The following is a 21,556-nucleotide window of genomic DNA, read 5'->3' as shown; positions in this document are numbered from 1 at the left end:
TAAGGCGCTTGGAGGCAGGCTCTGCCCCAGGAAGCTCAAAGTGTCATCACAGGGCAGGAGAGAAGGAATGAAAACACCCTTCTCCTGCTCACCCTCCTTTTATTGACCAGAGCAGGATCAATAAAAGTATAGCAAAATAGGCTTCAAAGTGTATTTTTAGTCATTCTCCGGGGGCCTTTTCAAAAACACAAGTCCCAATTTTGCAATAATTAGTACAAATCGCAAAATCTTGGAGGGTCTGTCCGACATAGCGGGTGCAGAGGAAAGTGACGTGACGGGAAGAACTGGAGTGACAGACATTTCAAAGACTGCTGCCCTGTTCAAGGACCTTAGCAATGTTCCATTCACAGCCTCATATTTTCAGAATTGAAACATTTTCAAATCCCATTATTCATAACTAATTCATTGCTGTTATTTACTTATCTGAAACTGCTAACAAGCATTGGCAAATCCAATAGGTTTGGCTTGCTTTAAGTGCAGGTTTGTTACTCTGTGATATGTCTGGATGCAATAACACAAAATGTCACAGAGAGGCAACAAAATGCTGGTTGGCTGCTGCACTTTAGAAAGCACAGGATTTTAGTTTACATGTTTTAAGCCACACCCTTAATTATATAGGCCACACCTCTTGGAAATAATTTCTAGTTGGGCTTCTAAGGTCACGCCCCTTTTTAGAGATCCCCCAGTTTTTTTGTCCCACTTTAAACGATGTCCATACCTGGCTCGTGTCTCGCCTCAGCTCCGGGTAGGCATCACCCTGATAAGCAAGCGGAAAAACATTGTTAGGAACTGAATTGTTAGAAGAGACATACATATTACATTCCTGAGGCAGTAAAACATCTTCCTGCCAGCGCCTCTCTCAAAGCCCTCTTTCACTGCTGATCCTGGGAGCTGGAATTGCTATCCCATCCAATCGTCTAAGGTTTAAAATTTTCCGTCAACGACAGGTTGCTCTGACTCAACTCATGGTCCTATCAGAGAATACTTGGATTCCCGAGGTCTACACTAAGATTTTTTGTTATGAGCATCTCATCTTATAGGAACAGCTTCATAAGTCGTGCAGTGATACCTGGCTTGCCCCGTGTACACACATGACAACAGGCGATGGTGACAGCATTGAGGTTCACATCTCACATGAGCTAACACATGAAGGGATCATACATTTGGGGTGCAGAGAGCAAAGAAAGATGCTTGGAGATTTTTGGGGAGCCATGCCAAATTGGAATCAACTTAAAGGTGCTGAGAAAGGTTTGCTAATATATGTAACTTTCTCCTAAGTATTCACCACAGGACTTGCAGAACAGTATACAAGTCCTGTGCTGCTCTTCACAGAGCAGTGAAAGTGCACAGTTTCTGTAACTGTTTTGGGAAGTCCTTAAGTTCTCACATCGACATGTACTGGCTGCAGATACTTACCAAAATATCAACCACCGTGGGGACTAAGGTGGGCAAGAAACCAGGAGGAGCCTGAAGTATCTCAGAGGAAAAGCGGACAGCCCTTCGGAGGATCCGGCGCAGAACCAGCCTGAAACCAAGCCAAGAAACCAATCAGAAGACGCGTAGACCCAGGTCAGATACCTCCGGACTTCCCTCAGACTCAGGCTGAGGTTCTGTGAATTCTGAACCCGTGGGTTCCATTTTGTGTATGGCAGCCATTTTGTGGTTGCCCTCACATAGGCCATGATTGTGGCTGAAATATGTCTTTTAAGGACATGTAGACCTTAGCTTGAGTTTGTGCTGACTCCTGTTTGACCTGAGTGAACTGACCCTGTTGCCTGAAGCTAACCTTGTTAAACCAGTTCCTGCCCTTTAGCTGACCAAAATTGAGGATCAAAGCACAGGACATTTTAGAGTTTGGTATGCACACACACACACCCCTTATCTGTTTTCTGTTCCTTCTTTTATGGTCTGTTTATGATATGGGTTGTGGTCCTTTTATTATGGGTTTGTCCGGCTTATGTAAGAAGGAATGTTAGGTATTTTGCATGCTTGCAAAAGCTAGGACTGCCCCTTACTTGTATGCTGAAGTTTGTAACCCTGAGAGCATATAAAAGGACTCTGTTCTCTGTATTCCTCAGACTACCTCATTCAGTTGCTACGTCTTCTGTGTGACGTGTCCTCACTTATTAAATTTAATAAAGATGTCTTTTCATATTTTCAGCTTCTGTGCCAAGTTCTTTTTATTAGTAAGTATTCCCTGAGAATGAAGATTACAGTTCTTCAAATGGCGCCCAACATGGGGCTTCATCAGATAAGTGACTTTCTGTGGGAGTGATCTTGTCAGGAGACTGAAATCTACTGAGGAGGACAGAACAGGATTCTACTAAGGAGGTACTCTGTGCACAGGGATTCTGGAGATTCTTTGTTTCTGCAGCCCAGTATATTTCTGATCTTCCTGATTTTGATCCTCCACATGATGTCACTCCTGACTGAGAACCTTTTTGGCGTGAGTATTCTAAAAAAGACCGTTAGGTCATGTAGAACTTGACAGTTAGAATTTGGATAAATAAGATGTACAAGTGGGTCGCTCCCACGACTTTGTTTGGTTTCTTAGTTTTGATTTGGTTATTGCAATTACCAAAGCCGAGGGGTTTGGTTTCTTGGTATTTGATTTGGTTATTGCAAATTACCAAAGCCGAGGGGCTCGTATATTTGCGAGTGTATTGGTAGAGATAACCCCTTGAAGTTTGAAGCCAGATTAGTGAGCTATAAGATGCCTAATCTTAGCAAATTTGGGACTGTAGCTTTGGAACTTTGGAATTTGTGTTGGCCAACTTTGAATTTGTATAGGTTTGGATATGCGAATTGCAATTTGTGTAGGCAGGTAATGAGGAGATATTTCTCCATTTGGTTTAGTTGAACGGTGCACATACGAAAAGTACCTTAAGCACCACTTTGATTATAATACTTGCGTATTCCGCAGTATTTTTGGCATGCCTGTTTGTAAGCTCACATGGAAAAATGTGTTGCTTTTTTGGAAGGTACCATAGTGTGATGTGAAGTAAATTAGCCGGCCCCCCTAAAGAGAATATCTAAATAGGTGGTTTAGATTTACAAACATATTTCTTCCTTGGTGATTTTGTATCCCCAGGGAATTAAAATATGACATAATACAAAACAAGGATCCTTTGTTCTGCGCAGTTTTATGAATGAAGATATGCAGATCGATTTTGTTTGGTGTTCTGCTAGCCAAAGCTAGTGAATTGAGTGTATTTTCGCTTCCTGGACATACATCAGTCTGTTGGGCTGTTTTTGCAGTCTTTTGAAACACAATTGAGAAGCGTTTCTTGTAAATATGACTTACAACTAGTATTTACAAATGGTTTGGTTTAAGTACAGTCTGTGGGCTGTCCTTGGTTTCTGTCCTGAGTATTGATTTGTGGGTTAAATGTGTGTTTAAATGTCTATGTGGGTTTCCCATTAGTGCAACTTCTGTAAGTACATAGCGATGGCGCTATTCACGAGATGCATGGCTAAAGCGCGCTGTATTGTGTGTCCTGAGTGTTTTGACCCCTTTCTGTTAATGTCTGAAATGAGCTCAATGTCTGTTCGTGGTTTTTCCTGATGTTTTCAGTCTATTAAGCAACATTTTGTAAGCATATTCTTGGGTCTGTTGCTAAATAAAATTGTCCTTTTTAGAAAGAAAAAAATGGTGCAAACATTTTGTCATGTTTCAAGTTAGGCGTCTGTGCTTGGGCTTATAAATAAATGCGTCTAAAAATGATAGGCAAGGGATGCAGCTTGCTCTTATATGTGGAATTATCAAAAATAATTGGGTTTATTAATTTTTTTATTAATTATGAAACATAATTATTAAAAATAAGTGGTACAAAATTCGTTTTTTACTATTCATGAAGCTTAATGCTCATACTATGACATCCTAGCATTAAAATTTAATTTAAGTTGTGCTATACCGCATAATGAGAACATTAGCATATGGAATTTCACTTAGCGCAGGCGTACAAAACTCATTTTTCTAAAGATTTACATGGGATATGTCTGATTAAAAATCTCTGTAATTTGTAAAGAACATTCTTAGGATGATTAATATGTATCACAAGTATAGGATATTTATTTTTAAGTGCCCCAAACATCAAAGTCGAATTTGGGTAAAATAGACCATTTAAAACAGCATTCTTGCCATTTATGATAGCTTTAAAGTGCTTTAGGCTTCAGTAAATGCATACATTTAGGTGTAATACAAATTTGCAGACTGTCCCCATTTGGGGTTTGCTTTTAAATGGCCCAGTGAGATTCATTTAATGTTGCTGAAATGAGTACCATTGCATAGGGTAATAGCAAACATCTGTTCTAAAGATGGTATGTTATGTTATTATGTTTTGCGAATTAGTCACTGTTTTAATAATCTAAGTATAGAAATAAATTGTAGCCCCTAACAGGAGTAATATATATATCATGTGTTTTAAATAGGGTTGGTTATTGCAGGTTAGAAAGAGTTGGGAAGGTTTTTTGTCTTTTTTCAGCCTTAAGAGTGAGGAAGAGATAGAGGGCTGAGGAGACCGCAAGGCAGATTTTGACCTTAAGGTCAGTAAGGTGGGAGTTAGGAGTAAGTGTAAACAGTTGGAGAAATGATTGCTTGGAAAAGCAGGGCCTCAAAGGGTGTTGGCGCACGGGACACGCAGAGTGTCAGTGAAAGAATTTTACTTTTGGAGAGTTAAAAGGGCTCCATGTTGCAAGGTGACTGACAAGATGGTAACAGTTAAGTAATGGAAATTTATTTTTATGTCTGTTAATGTGTATTATGTTTTGTATTCAGATTAAAAGTTATAATTGATGCCTGTTTGTTATGAGAAATGTCTCTCTTTTGTGTGTTGTGTATGTTTTTGTTTTTTGTTTTTTCTGCCTACAGATCATTCATGGATTGTTCTGGGTGATTTGAGGCTGACAAGACACGTGAGTTTGGTTGGTTGAAAGGAGATGTGTTTTTTCATAAACTTCCTTGGAAAGAAATGTTCATGTATTTTTTATGTTTGTGTATTTGGTCCTATCATGAATTTTTCTTGCTGGTCCTGTATGTTGGAAGAGAGACAGTATAATTATATTTGACAGCAGATATCCACTAAATGGTGATCTACTGTCAAAAGGAGGGTAGAGATTTTAAACCTGACAAATTAAGCAGGCCCGAATATTGTTAGTACATGACCTGGTGTTGTGCGTCCCCGCTCATTTATATATGCTATTGTTTTGTCTATGTTTTTTGTGCTTGATATACAGTGAGTATATCTGATGGCTTGACATGTCCGTATTGTGCGTTTTTTTTGTGTGCATGTTTTTGTTTTATGTTGCTGATTATAATACTATTACAAGTTTACCTGTGTTGTGAAGGGATATACATGACGATGTGTATCCTGCAAACAGTTGGGTAGATTTGCTTTGACACTAAATTTCACAGAAAACAGACAACACTTCATCAGTGTATGTCAAATTTGGCTTTAATGGTATTTGAAGGAAAATAAAAAAGAGATATACAGAACCAAAGTGTGTCACATGCTGTTAGTCACGTACTGCCCCTCCCCTTAAGGAACAGGCAGCCCTAAAATTATGTATCCTGAATTGGACGTAAGGATATTATTATTATTATTATTATTAAAATTTTGTATAGCGCGCAGTTACCCTGGGGCATCCCGGCGCTTTGAACAGAGCTTCGACAGTTGAAACAGTCAGTTGGTCAAGACAAATCACGCAGGAAACAGATATGTTTTCAGACCTTTGCGAAAGCGCAAAGTACCGGTCTCAGCGCGAAGTTTTAAGGGTAAAGAGTTCCAGAGCGTGGCTGTGTTCACAGAGAATCTTCTCCCGCCCGTACGCGATCTCTTTACTCTGGGGACAAGGAGAAGATGTTTCTGGTCGGACCTCAGCGTTCTATTCGCTTTGTAAGGCACAGGGACCTTGCCCTCGACCCTGCCTCCCGCGCAGCCGAGCTTGACGCTGCCACGGCCTCCCAAACCACCCGCCTGCCGCCCTCAGCGGACGCTCCCCCGGCCACGCCCACTTTTTTGGCCACGCCCCCAAGTTGCACCTTAAATCATGTGCCTCCACCGTTCGCGCAGCGGACGGGCGCAGCGGGCGCGCCGTTTGCGCGCCGAAGGCGCGCCTAAGGCAAGCCCGTCTGCGCCCGTCCGCGACGGGCCGGGACCAGGGGCCTTAGACTCTGCCCTTTCTTTGGTATACTCCTCTGCCCAACTATCCTCCCTCTCTGCTTCTGTCCCCCTCTCCCCCTCCGTAGTCCAACACTTATCCTCGCATGGTATTTATGTCCCCCCCCGCTCTTGTCCTGTCTCTCCCTCTCCCCTTCCCTTAATCTCTCCCACGCCCTCTGTTACTCGCCCTACTCCTGGTTCCCCTGCTGCCTCTGCTATCCTTCTCAACACTCGCTCTGCCGTAAAAATCAAATTGCCCTTTTTAACCTCTTGGACACTGATTCCCCTGACTTTCTTTTCCTCACTGAAACTTGGCTTTCCTCTGACTCACTTCCGGACCTTCTTGCTATTCTCCCTGATACCCACTATGCCCTCCGCGCTGACCGCCCCCGATGGAAAAACTGGAGGTGGTGTGGCCATGATAGTTCGCCGCTCTTTGAAATTCCAGCTCCTCCCGCACCCTCTCATTCCCAGTGTTGATTTTCTGGTGGCCCGCTCTCTTAATCTCCCGGTACCCCTTACGGTGATACTCATGTACCGCCCCCCTCAAAGCATGCCATCATTTGTGTCTACCGTGCAGGACCTCTTGGCCACCTTGGCTGTAAATAATTCCTCGCTACTCCTGCTCGGCGACTTCAATTTTTGGCCGGGAGATCCGAGGGAGGACTCCTCTTCTAAAGACTTTTCTGCCACCCTTCGCTGCCTCAATTTCTTACCCCACGTTTTGGTCCCTACCCACACCCACGGTCATATCCTGGACCAGATCTGGTCCTTACGCGGTAATCTCTCGCCACTTCTATCCTCCCCTGTGTTTGGTCGGATCATTCTTTGATCTCCTTCTCCATTCACCTAGGTCAAACCGAGAAAGTCTCCCTGCCTAAAAACATCTTGGCTCGGAGTTGGAACAAGGCCGATCTCAATGATCTTTCTTCCTCTCTGTCTTCATTGGCTCCTACCCTGACCGACCTGTCTTTGGAAAGTCAGGCGGATGCCATTAACATCTGGCTCTCTTCGGCCTGTAACCGGGTCGCCCCACTCAAAAAGATCAGGTCAGCTCGCCTTCATGACGCCCACAAGTGGTTTTCCAACGACCTCAAATCCCTGAAATTAGAGCTTAGGCGTTCTGAGCGTCGTTGGCGCCGTAACTACTGCCCTACCCTCCGCCTCAATTATAAAGCCCTCCTTAATAACTATAAAAAGGCCATCTTAGCGGCCAAATCCAAATATTTTACTGAGCGCGTAGCCCTCTCGGCTAACAAATCCCGTGAGATCTTCTCACTGGTCCACAGTCTTGCCACCTCTGACCGCGCATGCCTTGCCCCTGCCCCCTCCCAATCTCTCTGCCACTCTTTGAATGATTTCTTTATCAATAAAATCATTACCATTAAGGCCAACATTCCGATCGTGCCTCAACCTGATTTGCCGGATCATCCTTACCCTTCTCCCTCTGCTTTGGATCACTTCGAACCTATCTCACCTGAGATCTTCCTTGACCTCCTTGTCAAGGTCAAGTCCGGCTCCCCCGCGGACTGTGCACCTGCACGGATCCTCAGAACTCTCTACACCAGTTGTCCCATCCCTCCCCTCACTTTTCTTAATTCTTCTCTGGCTTTGGGTTGTGTCCCCTCTTCCTTTAAATCTGCCATTGTTCTTCCTATCTTGAAGAAAGCCGGCCTGGACCCCTCCCTTCCATCGAATTTCAGGCCGATCTCCCTTCTCCCCTATCTAGGGAAGATTCTTGAGAGCTATGTGACATCCTGCCTTTCCATCTACATTGAGGAGAACAATATCCTGGCCTCTCACCAGGCTGGCTTTCGACCCGGCCACTCTACTGAGGGAGTGCTCCTTGCGGTCCTGGATGAACTTAAGGGGAAGGCCGACAGCAACCTCCCCCAGGCCTTAGTCCTCTTGGATCTGTCCGCTGCGTTTGATACGGTCGATCATGCCATTCTTCTCGACCGGGTCAGCGCAGCGGGCATCCAAGGCACTGCCTTCTCCTGGATCGCGTCCTTTCTTCAGGGCAGATCACAGGCAGTCCACCTTTCTGACTTTTCCGCTCCCCCCCTCCCGGTCACTTGTGGGGTACCCCAAGGCTCTTCCCTCTCCCCTCTTCTCTTCAATCTTTATATCCGCCCCCTTATCTCTTCCCTTCTCGAGCTGGGGGTCTCGGTGTACAACTACGCAGACGACCTCCAGCTCGTCTTCGATCTCTCTTCCCCAACTGTCTCTCTCCCCAAGTTTTGCTCTACTCTTGTCTTCATCTCCCAGTGGATGAGCTTCAATCATTTGAAGCTCAATCCCGACAAGACAGAGCTCGTTCTCACCGGTGGCCCTTCTAATCCTTGGTCTCCAGCTCACTGGCCCCTTTCCTTTGGCCCTCCCCCCTCCCCAGTTCCCTCTGTCCGGACTTTGGGCATCAAGATCAGTAATGATCTATCCATGCATGCCCAAATTAGCTCCGTTATCTCCTCCTGCTTCCTTTCCCTCCGCCTCATTCGCAAAATCTCCCGGTTTTTTTCTGTTGATGCTCTTAAAGTCATTATCACTGCCCTTATTATCCCGCCTGGATTATGGAAACGGCTTGTACGTAGGCATTCCCGCCTACGAAACTCGCCGTCTCCAGGCCATCCAAAACCAGGCGGCCCGTCTCATCCTCCGCCTTCCCAAATTCTCCCACATCACTCCGGCTTTAAAAACCCTTCACTGGCTCCCCGTTCATTTCAGGTCCCAGTTTAAACTTGCCTGTTTGGCCTTTCGGGCGCATGCCCGTTCTGCTCCGCTTTTCATTAACTCTTTAATTTCTTCTCATGCCCCCAGTCGCTCTCTCCGCTCTTCCTCTCTCTCTCTTCTTCACGTCCCCCGCTTCCGTAAATCCCGCACCGGGGGCACCCGCTTCTCGGTGCGGGCCCCCCAGATCTGGAACAATCTCCCCCTCTCCATTCGTTCTATCCCTATTTTTTCTCACTTTCGTAAAGCCCTCAAAACTTTTCTTTTTCTTCAGGCTTTCCCTGGCTAATCCCCCTGGGCCCCTTGGCAGATTCTGTTGTGTTCCTTAGCGCCAGGAAGCCGCTAGGCCGCAGTGCGCTCTAGAAATTTCTTTTTCATTTCATTTCATTTAAGGCACTGCAAGGTTTCTTAGGATAGGTGGTCCAGTACCCTGAAGAATTTTGTGGGCTATGCAAAGTGCCTTGAATTTTACTCTTTCCCGCACTGGTAACCAGTGCAGAGCCTTGAGGGCAGGTCTAGCTGATTCAGTTCTGGGAATGCCCATGAGCAGTCTGGCCGCCGCATTTTGGACCTGCTGTAATTTGTTGAAGGTGGATTCAGGGGCACCCAGAAAAAGGCCATTACTGTAGTCGAGGCGAGATGTTATAAGCCCCTGAATCAGCAGCTTCCTCGATGGAAAGGGGAGAAGCGGAAACATTTTACGAGCTGCACGTAGCAGGGCGAAACACACTCCTGCCGTTTTTTTGGCTTGAGTTCTGAAGGAAAGATCTTGTTCCAGCCAGACCCCCAAGCTCTTAATCTCCTCTTTCATGATGGGGAGATCACCCATACAGCTCGGCCAGCATGTCAATGGCAATGAGGGAGCTTTGTTCCCTAACAGCATAATCTCTGTCTTAGAGCCGTTCAGCTTAAGAGCTGAGTCGTCCATCCGGGTGTGGACTTCCACCAGGCATGAGTGCAGTAAGTCGGGGTTATCTACCAGTTGAGGAAGGGCAACCACTAACTGAGTATCATCAGCATAGCTGATGATCTTGATGTTGTAGGGGGCCACCACATCCTCCTGGGGGGCCATATAAACATTAAACAATGTCGGGCTCAGGGAGGAGCCCTGTGGCACACCCCACTGGAGGGGGATAGATGTAGTCCGATTGCTGCCTTCCCAGACCTGGTATGACCGACCATCAAGAAATTAACTAAGCCACTTCAGGGCGGTCCCTGCCACCCCCACCTCTGACAGTCGTTGAATCAGCACCCGGTGGTTCACGGTGTCAAACGCTGCACTCAGGTCCAGGAGGATCACTGCCACTGACCCTCCCGAATCCATGATGCGCCTGCATTCTTCCACGACTGCCAGGAGGGCCGTGTCAGTACTCTGGCCTGGACGGAAGCCGGTCTGCGAATCTCGGAGCAGACCATTCGACTCTAAGAAGTTTGACAGTTGGTAATTTGCTAGCTTCTCAGCAATCTTGCTGAGGGCTGGCAACAGGGATATAGGCCTATAGTTAGCCAGCTCCGCCATGTCCAGATTAGGCTTTTTTAACAGTGCCTTCACCACTGCTGTTTTCCAGCTTGGTGGCACCAAGCCCTGGGAGAAGGATGCATTCATCAAGTCCGTAATGGGCGTCACAATGGAAGTTTCTACTTGCTTTAGAAATTTGAAGGGGACCGGGTCCATAGGAGAGCCACTTTTCATAGAGACAAGAACTTTCAGTATTTCAACTTCTGAGACTGGGCCAAAGGTATCCAGAAAGATAGATCGCTCTCTCAACTGAGTTGAGGAATACTCTTCCTGGATTACTTGAGGTCGTGTAATCTGAGGTAGGGAATTAAGTATCCTCTCTATTTTAGTGTGAAAGAAGTCAGCCAACTCCTTGCACTTCTGAGTGTCGTGTGTGGCTGCCGGTTCGGGAACTTTAAGGAGTTCTTGCACCACTTTAAAAGTTTCCCTGGATGAGTTTGATGCTAGTCGTATACGTTCCTCAAAAAATTGGGCTTTAGCTAATCGAAGGGCAGCTTTATAGCACCTCATCGCTACCCAATATTCCTTTCGCTTAGTTACGTCAAATTTCTTCCTCCAAGCCCTCTCTCGTTTTTTGCATCCTTTTTTAAGCAGGCGAAGCTCAGCGTATACCATGGAGCGGAACCAATTCTTTTCTCCCTCTTTTGTACTGTTTTCATAGGAATGAGGGCATCAAGCGAGGCACTCAGCCATTGGTTAAAGTTGGCATCTCCTTTAATCGGGTCTGACTCGGACGGAGGTCGCGAGTTTGCCAGTTTAAGGGACCAGTCACTGATCGATAATCTGGACCAGGCTCTGTCCAACAGAAACGCTTGACGCGTCGGTGTTGAAGATAATTTAACTTGCCATTCCACCGAAACTAAAGAATGATCCGACCACGGGAGAGGATAGGCTGGTCTGGCCGTGAGCCGGGGGATATTAGAGAAAATTGAGTCTAATAGATGACCCTTCTCATGCGTAGCTCCTGTGTTGATTAAAGGGAGCTCACATGCAGTCAAGTCCCCTTTGAGATCTTTGGCATTCAAATCTGTGGTATCATCGAAGTGGAGATTAAAATCACCCAACACGATGAAATTAGATGTGGATGAAGCCAGCAACGTTACCGTTTCCATCACGGAGCTTACAAAATTGCCCACACCGCCCGGAGGCCGATAAATCAGTACACCTGACAGTGTCACAGTGGGAGATATCTGTAATGAGAAATGACAACTCTCACAATCAGCAACAAATCCCTTCTGGGCCCTACATACGTAATTTTCTCTGTGTAGGATAGCAAGACCACCCCCACGCCCCTCAGGTCTGTCCAGATGAAACAGGAGAAAGCCTGGCGGGAGGGCTTGCACAATGTCAGCGGCGGAACTGGGAGTAATCCAAGCTTCCGAAAGAAACAGGATATCTAAGTCCTGGTCTTGAATGAGGAGGTTGAGTTCGACTGAATGCCGCGGAAGAGACCTGCAATTGAGCAGACCCAACAGCAGAGAGTTCTTACCTGACTGCGGAGGAGCTGACGTGCCCACCACACGTAAAGGTGATGGGAACAATCCATTGTCAACCGAAGAACGGTCTTCGGAAAGAGGATTGCGCAGTGCGAAGAGCTCCTCCCGGGAGTATGTACGTCGCAGTGTCAAATTATTTGGCATAATGCCAGGCCCCAGGATAAATTATAGATCTGTGACTTTTGTGCATGGTGACCTAATTTTTATATTACATTAGTCAGTTTTGTTCTGCTTCCTAAGTAGTGTATGGCTTTGTACCATAAAGGAAACCAGGTTTCATTTTTCCCTGAAAAAGGAACTGGAACATTAGCTGAGATTACCATATATGGTGTAGCGGCCAGTGGTAGAGTTTAAATTTGTGTATTATTTTGACCTTTTGTGTATCACCCATACTCTTGGTATTGTGTCACATGCCTGACTATCACCCAAGCGCATCGTGCCTAGTTATTGGGATTTTAGCTGTGTCCTAGTCCCATTTTCCCTTTTCCATATTCCTTTCACCAGTTAGCCTTCTTTTTGTTATTATTGTATTAGGTTCACACTTCCAGATTGCAGTAATGTACTAGGAACCCCTATATTATGTATAATTCCCTTTTGTATGACTAGACTGTTTTTTTAAGAATTTTCTTTAGGCCTAACTCGATGTTTTCCAGTCTATCCGTCATGGTAGTGATGGACTGGTTAACTGACTCAATGCTATTATAAGACACGTTTCCACATTTTGATTATTAGTCTGTGTATTGCGTAGTGCACTTGGTGCACAGTTATTAAAAGGGAGGTATCTACATGTCCCTGATAATCTATATTATGCAATTTTTCTTTTGAGATGTTCTAGATAAGGAATTTATGAATACCTAGACTTAATCATGTCGCTATCTACCCTTAGATGGTGGAGAATATGCTCTCACACGGAAACCCAATTGAAGAGCCTAGAGGCACTGTTTTGCCTACTGCCTTTGTTTTTGTATTGCCTTTAGGAATGACAGTGTATTTCAACGCAGAATTGTCCCATGGCGTATGGCCACTCCTTTGAAGATTGCAGGCCACCTGTTTTCAGTCCCCTTGTTATACAATGAACTGTTTAAAGCATCGCACTTGCTCCATCAGACGGCATTGGACATCACAGAACCAGAATTTCAGTGCAAAAGAGCGCCTGTCATGTACTGGTAACCTCTGACAGTGTGCAGTCCCTTGAGTCCCTTGGCCTAAGTTTTGGCCACACACCCCCCCCCCCTTTTTCCTTTGCTCCAACGGAAGTGCAGTGCACCGGAGGATCCAAGATTGGCAAAAGGCACTCCATTCTGGTGGCCATGAAAGAGCAGCCTGAGCGTCCTCTGACACTGAATGATGAGTGTTGGAGTCTGATAATGGTCCCGGGTCTGCACGAGATGATTTGTGCTCATGATCAATGAAGATCATGCTATCTGTAGTGTCTGCCGCAGAGGAGAGATACTGGTGCACTGCCTTGAGACATTGAGACTTTCGAATGAGCTATGAGTGTTTGCCAGGAGGGCACTCCAACGGATACTGAGAAGCACCATTTACATGAAAGGTCTGAATGAAGAAGCCCATGCGGAAGAAAACAACGAAAGAAGATTTGATGGACAATAGAAGCCTGCCAAAGAGGCTTTTGAACGGACTCTGGGCATAGTTGGTTTCACAAGTGGTTTCGGTGCGATTGCATATAATGGATGTTACGAGACTGATTCTTATTATTTTGCTGGCATTGTTTTAAAGTAGTATTCTGTTTAGTAAAAGCAGAATAAAGTCCATTCTCTGTGGAAGAGTATTCCCTTTTCACCTCTCGCCACTGTTTCACCTGAACATATAATAAGTTACTGGAATGCATAGGAGCCATAGAGCCATAAAAATGTTACTAGATAATTTTAGGATTTGCTTTCTGCTTAGGGTTGTGAAAAACGATACATTTTGTTTGTAATAGTGGTCATTACTTTCTCCTGTTGTCTATATGTTCTTAAAACGTGTTTTCTAGTGTTTTTAATCATGATGTTGTCTCTGATGGGTGGGATTGTTTTCACTACCCAATTGACTTCTGCACCCACCTCCCAACCTATGTCTTTTCCTACTACTACTTCTTTGCATTCTTTTCATATCTTACCTGAACACGAGCAGATTAGAAGGTCGGAATTTGTGAATAATTCCTTTGTACAGCTTCTGCATCAACACCAGTTAGTAATTAACACCACAAATTGTTGGGTGTGTGGTTTTATGCCACATACTACAGATAGAGGTATTCCCTATTTGGTTCTGTCATTTAGTTACAATGGGTCTGTATGGGCATATCAGACGATGTTTATTTATGCCAACGAAGTCTATCCCTTGCGTTCCATGAAAGATAACTCGAGTAATAGTGCCTTAGTGAAGGGAATAACGGATAATATTGATATCAAATCAGATACAGACTGAGTGATTGCCTATGTAAGGGCAAAAGGAGGGGCTGAGGTTCTGTGAATTCTGAACCCGTGGGTTCCATTTTGTGTATGGCAGCCATTTTGTGGTTGCCCTCACATAGGCCATGATTGTGGCTGAAACAAGTCTTTTAAGGACATGTAGACCTTAGCTTGAGTTTTTGCTGACTCCTGTTTGACCTGAGTGAACTGACCCAGTTGCCTGAAGCTGACCTTGTTAAACCAGTTCCTGCCCTTTAGCTGATCAAGATTGAGGATCAAAGCACAGGACATTGTAGAGTTTGGTATGCACACACACACCCCTTATCTGTTTTCTGTTCCTTCTTTTATGGTCTGTTTATGATATGGGTTGTGGTCCTTTTATTATGGGTTTGTCCGGCTTGTGTAAGAAGGAATGTTAGGTATTTTGCATGCTTGCAAAAGCTAGGACTGCCCCTTACATGTATGCTGAAGTTTGTAACCCTGAGAGCATATAAAAGGCCTCTGTTCTCTGTATTACTCAGACTGCCTAATTCAGTTGCTACGGCTTCTGTGTGACGTGGCCTCACTTATTAAATTTAATAAAGATGTCTTTTCATATTTTCAGCTTCTGTGCCAAGTTCTTTTTATTAGTAAGTATTCCCTGAGAATGAAGATTACAGTTCTTCAAGGCCAACATCTCACATAGGAAGACATTCTACAGAAGCTCGTGTCATACATGGGCAGATGCCTCACACATGGTGAACTCACAAGAGAAGACATCTTAACATCTGGCAATCTAGCATGCAGTCTCACACCTGGAAACCACACACAAACTAATGTGACACCTTGAGATCACACAGAGAACAAGGTTACACCAGGATCTCTCACGGAGAACGGGGTTACACCGGGATCTCACACAGAGAACGAGGTTACACCAGGATCTCACACAGAGAACGAGGTTACACCGGGGTCTCACACAGAGAACGAAGTTACACCGGGATCTCACACAGAGAACGAGGTTACACCAGGATCTCACACAGAGAACGAGGTTACACCGGGATCTTACACAGAGAATGAGGTTACACCGGGATCTCACACAGAGAACGAGGTTACACCGGGATCTCATACAGAGAACGAGGTTACACCAGGATCCTTCACAGAGAACGAGGTTACACCGGGACCTCACACAGAGAACGGGGTTACACCGTGATCTAACACGGAGAACGAGGTCACACCGGGATCTCACACAGAGAACGAGGTTACACCGGGATCTCATACAGAGAACGAGGTTACACTGGGATCTCATACAGAGAACGAGGTTACACTGGGATCTCTCACGGAGAACGAGGTTACACTGGGATCTCACACGGAGAACGAGGTTACACCGGGATCTCACACAGAGAACGAGGTTACACCAGGATCTCACACAGAGAACGAGGTTACACCAGGATCTCATACAGAGAACGAGTTTACACTGGGATCTCACACAGAGAACGGGGTTACACCAGGATCTCATACAGAGAACGGGGTTACACCGGGATCTCACACAGAGAACGAGGTTACACCGGGATCTCACACAGAGAACGAGGTTACAGCGGGATCTCACACAGAGAACGAGGTTACACCGGGATCTCACACAGAGAACGAGGTTACACCGGGATCTCACAGAGAACGAGGCTACACCGGGATCTCACACAGAGAACGAGGTTACACCGGGATCTCACACAGAGAATGAGGTTACACCGGGGGGATCTCACACAGAGAACGAGGTTACACCGGGATCTCACACAGAGAACGAGGTTATGCCGGGATCTCACACAGAGAACGAGGTTATACCGGGATCTCACACAGAGAACGCGGTTACACCGGGATCTCAAACAGAGAACGAGGTTACACCAGGATCTCACACGGAGAACGAGGTTACACCGGGATCTCACACAGAGAACGAGGTTACACCGGGATCTCACACAGAGAACGAGGTTACACCGGGATCTCACACAGAGAACGAGGTTACGCCGGGATCTCACACAGAGAACGAGGTTACACCGGGATCTCACACAGAGAACGAGGTTACGCCGGGATCTCACACAGAGAACGAGGTTATGCCGGGATCTCACACAGAGAACGAGGTTACACCGGGATCTCACACAGAGAACGAGGTTACACCGGGATCTCAAACAGAGAACGAGGTTACACCGGGATCTCACACAGAGAACGAGGTTACACTGGGATCTCACACAGAGAGCGAGGTTACACTGGGATCTCACACAGAGAACAAGGTTACACCGGAATCTCACACAGAGAACGAGGTTACACCACCGGGATCTCACACAGAGAACGAGGTTACACTGGGATCTCACACAAAGAACAAGGTTACATCGGGATCTCACACAGAGAACGAGGTTACACCGGGATCTCTCACGGAGAACGAGGTTACACCGGGATCTCTCACGGATAACGAGGTTATACACCAGGATTGCACACAGAGAACGAGGTTACACCGGGATCTCACACAGAGAACGAGGTTACACCGGGATCTCATACAAGGGAACGAGGTTGCACCGGGATCTCACACAGAGAACGAGGTTACGCCGGGATCTCACACAGAGAACGAGGTTACACCGGGATCTCACACAGAGAACAAGGTTACACCGGGATCTCACACAGAGAATGAGGTTACACCGGGATCTCTCACGGAGAACGAGGTTACACCGGGATCTCTCACGGAGAACGAGGTTACACCGGGATCTCACACAGAGAACGAGGTTACACCGGGATCTCACACAGAGAACGAGGTTACACCGGGATCTCATACAAGGGAACGAGGTTGCACCGGGATCTCACACAGAGAACGAGGTTACGCCGGGATCTCACACAGAGAACGAGGTTACACCGGGATCTCACACAGAGAACAAGGTTACACCGGGATCTCACACAGAGAACGAGGTTACACCGGGATCTCTCACGGAGAACGAGGTTACACCGGGATCTCTCACGGAGAACGAGGTTACACCGGGATCGAACACAGAAAATGTCACAGCGCAGTCCACAAGTCCAGTGACAATTCCTTTTATCCGTGTGGGATTTCATGCGTTAGATGACCCCGGCCTTATTCCTAAACCCCCGTTCCCCTAAACTTGAGGTCACTGGTATTCTCTTCCTAAGCCCTCCCCCGAATGCTGATTCGTATTCTGTAGGCTGAGAGCATTTGTTCCCATATTCACCATTTTTTCCCCAACCCTCAAGCTGAGACCTGTCGTGCCCCCCAGGTACTCTACTCTTTTTACACCCTCCCACATTCTCACCCCTGGCCCCTAAGAGGGTTAATCCCTTTACTCCTTCTCCTCCCACACCTTGGTACTTCATATCCTTACACCTCCCAAATCCCCACCTTTGAACATTACACTGACCTTCCTGCCCACTCCCCTGGCCCTCATCCCCCTCACCCTACGCCACCTCCCCTCGCTTCAAGCTCTCCCATCCTGACCCTACAGTGGCCCCCCTTAGTCCTAGGACAGATGTGCACCGACAAGAAGAAAAGAAATCCCAACGACCTCCATCTACTAATGCAGAGTAACCAACGCCCAGCAGTTAACAACGCGGGTTGTGGCAGCGACACATCGGGCCACCAGTTCCAACTACTAGTAGGGTTTAATGCTTGTACATGGAAACCCAGGCTCCAGAGGAAGGCGACTGCCAGTCGAAAACCTGCGACCGAGACAACAGGGGGTCATCTGCTTGGAAAAACAATTTCAAGGAAAGAAAAGAAAAGAAAAGAAAAGAAAAGAAAAGAAAAAGAAAAGTAAAGAATGGAAAAGAAAAGAAAAGCAAAGAAAAGAAAAGAAAAGGCTTTTTTTTCCTGAAAGGGTGTTGGTGGTTATTAGCAACGAGTTTGTTCTGTGATTATCAAACTCCAGCCTAGATACTGGCCACAGAGACAGGAAAAGATGCAAGAACTTAGTTTAATATATGAGATCCCTTTCCAGGGCGCATAAACAGAATTTCACACAATTCCGCTACAAGATCCTTACAAGGTTTTATCTGAGGTAAACATTTTGGCAAATAGTGAAAGGTAGTAAGGTAACATGCATATGGGCAACTAGGCGGTGTGCAGTTTGTGTATGAGCAAACACAACCCATCCTGGAATATTATTTCATGTACAAATGGGAGTTTGCACCAGAAATGGAATATATTCTGCACTTGTAATCTAGGCCAAGGTTTTTGCATCAGAATCCTAGCAGGCATGCCTGACCCCCTGAAAGAACAGGATTGTTTATTAGGCGAGATCTCTGGACAGCCCGCAGGACAGCTTTCAAGCAAAGGGGCTGGCCTGTCATATCTAGATTTTAAATTGTCTCATTACTGAAGGGACACGTTTCATGGACTGCCCGTCAATTCAATTCAAACCCTTTATTTTGTTTCATAAAACCGTAAAAGTTCATACATAATCACCAGATTAAAATCCAAACAGTCATATATAAAACATTAAGGGACAGATGTATGAAGCCGTTTGCGATTCGCAAACGCCTGAATTCGCAGAATTCCGGAGTTTGCGAATCGCAAACTGTGTTTTGGTATGTATGTGCAAAATCGCAAAATAAGGGATCGCAAAAATTGCGATTCCTTATTTTGCTCAAGCATTTAAGGAATCGCAATTTGGCGATTCCTTAAATGCTATGAATCAAGCATTTTTTTTTTGCGAATCCACATTAAGAAATCGCAAATTACCACCAACTTCTAGTTGGTGGTAATTTGAGATTTCTTTTACAAATGCACTTTTTGGAATTTGTTAAGGTGCCATGTGGCGCTCATACATGCCCTTAGGGCATGTATGTGCGCCATATGCGCACACATGTAAGTTTCAGGTGTACCGCAAGGTGTCCTTCGGACACCCCTGCACCCTTGAAATTATTCTCAATTTGCGATTAGCAAATTGCGAATCGCAAATTGAGAATAACTTCACCTTCCTTCCTATGGGCCTCCTGGCCCATAGAAATGAATGGGAAATTATTCCTTAATTGCGATTTCGCAATTTGCTAATCACAATTAAGGAATTTTAAGAAATCGCTAAAAAATAGCGAATTTCTACATACATCCCAATTTGCAAATCCCAAATAGCGATTTCTTAAAAATTGCTATTTGGGAATCGCAAATGATGGGGATGATACATCTGCCCCTAAAATGCATGATGAAGATAAAAAACTAGAACAGCTAATTACTCAGCCATTTTGTAATATAAAACTATACAGCATACATAAATATAAAAATATATGGACTGTCCTTTCCTCCAAGTAGTAGCGTAAATAAATTTCCACTGCAGAGTTTCTATTTTAGAGTGTTATAAGGACCATTGCCTTCCAAACACCAGAAGCCAACAGAAACCAGAAACCAGCAGAGTTTTACAAGTTGTTACCAAGTTTGTGGCTAAGGGACCCTCCCCCTCTTCTCTTAAATGAGTGTACCTTCTTACAGGGTATCAGCAGTAGCAATGCGTTACTCACTCAGCACCAGACATCCCAGGGTACACCCCGTCCGCGATGCACACTGAAAGGGTACGAATGTGGTCTGCCACCACGCGATACGCCATGTCCACGTTGCCAGCATCGGCACTGCCCAGACGCCCCTGGTAAGCAGGACACCGAGAGCCCTGGAAAGACAAGAGCACGCAGAACGCGGTCAGTTCTGAGACCCCTCAGAGACACACTGGTTCAGAAGGGCGCTTGCTTTCCTGCTAAGAGTCCACCTATAAAAGTGGGCCAGAGCCTATCCAATGGTGGATGGCAACACAACAACCGCACTCGTCTGCCATGGGTCCAGCCTCACCTGGTGGATCGCGTCCATCAGTGGCGTGAAGAGGTCCGTGTCGTAGTTTGAGCGCTTGTGCTGCAGGACGGTCACCAGCCTTTCGAGGCCCATTCCAGTGTCCACGTTGTGCTGGGGCAGGAGGCGCAAGCTTCCATCAGCCTCCCTATCAACAAACATACGGTAAGAGGGTTAGCAGCGATCAGGCTCTTCTAATCGCGACTAGAGACTTGAGAGTGTGCATACCTCCCATCTCTTGTACAACTGTAACCAAGGGTGTTACATTCTCTTTTATTATATGTGTGTGTTCCTCTTTAAGTATCAAACCTGTCGCATGCACTTGCAAGAGCTCCTGCGTGAGCCATGGCATGAGACATGTTATCTCTTAAACAGGTTCCACATTCCAGGGAGTTACTGAGGCTATGTACAGTACTAATTGATTCAGTTTAACTGTGGCCTCTGCACTGCTTGTTCTTGTATTTCGTGCTGCAATAAAATCCTGCTTAAACTTCTTCAGCATTTATTGAATATATCCAACAAATTGGCGACGATTTATACCACTCAGCAGCACGAAGAAAGAGTGGTACTTGGAAAAGAATATTCACCTTTTTAAACATTACTTAGGCAAGGGGAGAAGTATGAGTGGTTAGATGTGCAACAACGTGCTTTTGAGGAGATCAAACATGACATTGTAAATTCTCCCACACTTAAGCCATTTCGCATGAACAAAGAGTGTATATTAACAGTTGATGCTAGCCTCTACGGTTTAGGAAGTGTTCTTTCTCAAAGAGAAGGGGATGATGAGTGGAATGTTGCGTTTGCTTAAAGAACTCTCAGTGAATGTGAACGGAAATACGCTGTCATCGAAAGAGAGCTGCTTGCTTGTGTTTGGGCAATAGAGCATTTTAGGTTGTATTTGTGGGGTTCCCAGTTTACGCTTAGAACTGACCATAAACCTCTGGTAAACATTTTGTCAGTAGGGGGAGGATGGAATTCTACAGCTAGAATTGCAAGGTTAACATCTAAGCTACAAGAGTACAATTTTGTTACAACGTACGTGCCTGGGAAGAAAAATGTCACAACGGATTGTTTATCGAGGTTACCTTGTAAACAAGATGAGGTCGGTGCAGTGTGTGATTTGGATTTTGTTTTAACTATTAGAGATGTTGTTAGTGAAAAATTTCAAGAGATTTCTGAATCATTTTGGGAAGAATGTGCACAGAAAGATGATTGTTGGAAAATGGTGAGAGAATTAGTTGAAAAAGGTTGGCCCAGGAAGGATAGAATAAGTCTGAAATACTACCATTTTACAATATTCAAGAAGAATTAGAGGTGGACAGTGGTTTTATCTTTAAGTCTGGTAAATGTATCCCTCCTGAGGGCATGTATAAGGCTATCTTGAACATTGCACATAGAACTCATCCTGGTATTTCTTCAATGAAAAGATTGATTAGAGACAA

The 21,556-nt window shown here is 45.4% G+C and overlaps 1 pseudogene across 1 annotated transcript in view; it reads right to left on the bottom strand.

Moving 5' to 3' along the window:
• Positions 1-21,556, bottom strand: part of LOC144755677 (alanine--tRNA ligase, mitochondrial-like) — a 191,697-nt pseudogene that overhangs the window by 124,571 nt on the left and 45,570 nt on the right. Inside the window, exons 5-8 of the transcript XR_013594951.1 lie at positions 20,118-20,262; positions 19,796-19,941; positions 1,417-1,525; positions 719-757 (exon numbers count right to left, since the gene is read on the bottom strand). The product of XR_013594951.1 is annotated as an alanine--tRNA ligase, mitochondrial-like (transcript). The remainder of the gene's footprint in view (positions 1-718; positions 758-1,416; positions 1,526-19,795; positions 19,942-20,117; positions 20,263-21,556) is intronic.

Source organism: Lissotriton helveticus, chromosome 5_1 (genome assembly GCF_964261635.1).
Source record: "Lissotriton helveticus chromosome 5_1, aLisHel1.1, whole genome shotgun sequence".
NCBI lineage: Eukaryota > Metazoa > Chordata > Amphibia > Caudata > Salamandridae > Lissotriton > Lissotriton helveticus.
Note: the sequence above shows the minus strand (reverse complement) of the source record. Positions and strands in the feature narration are given on the sequence as shown.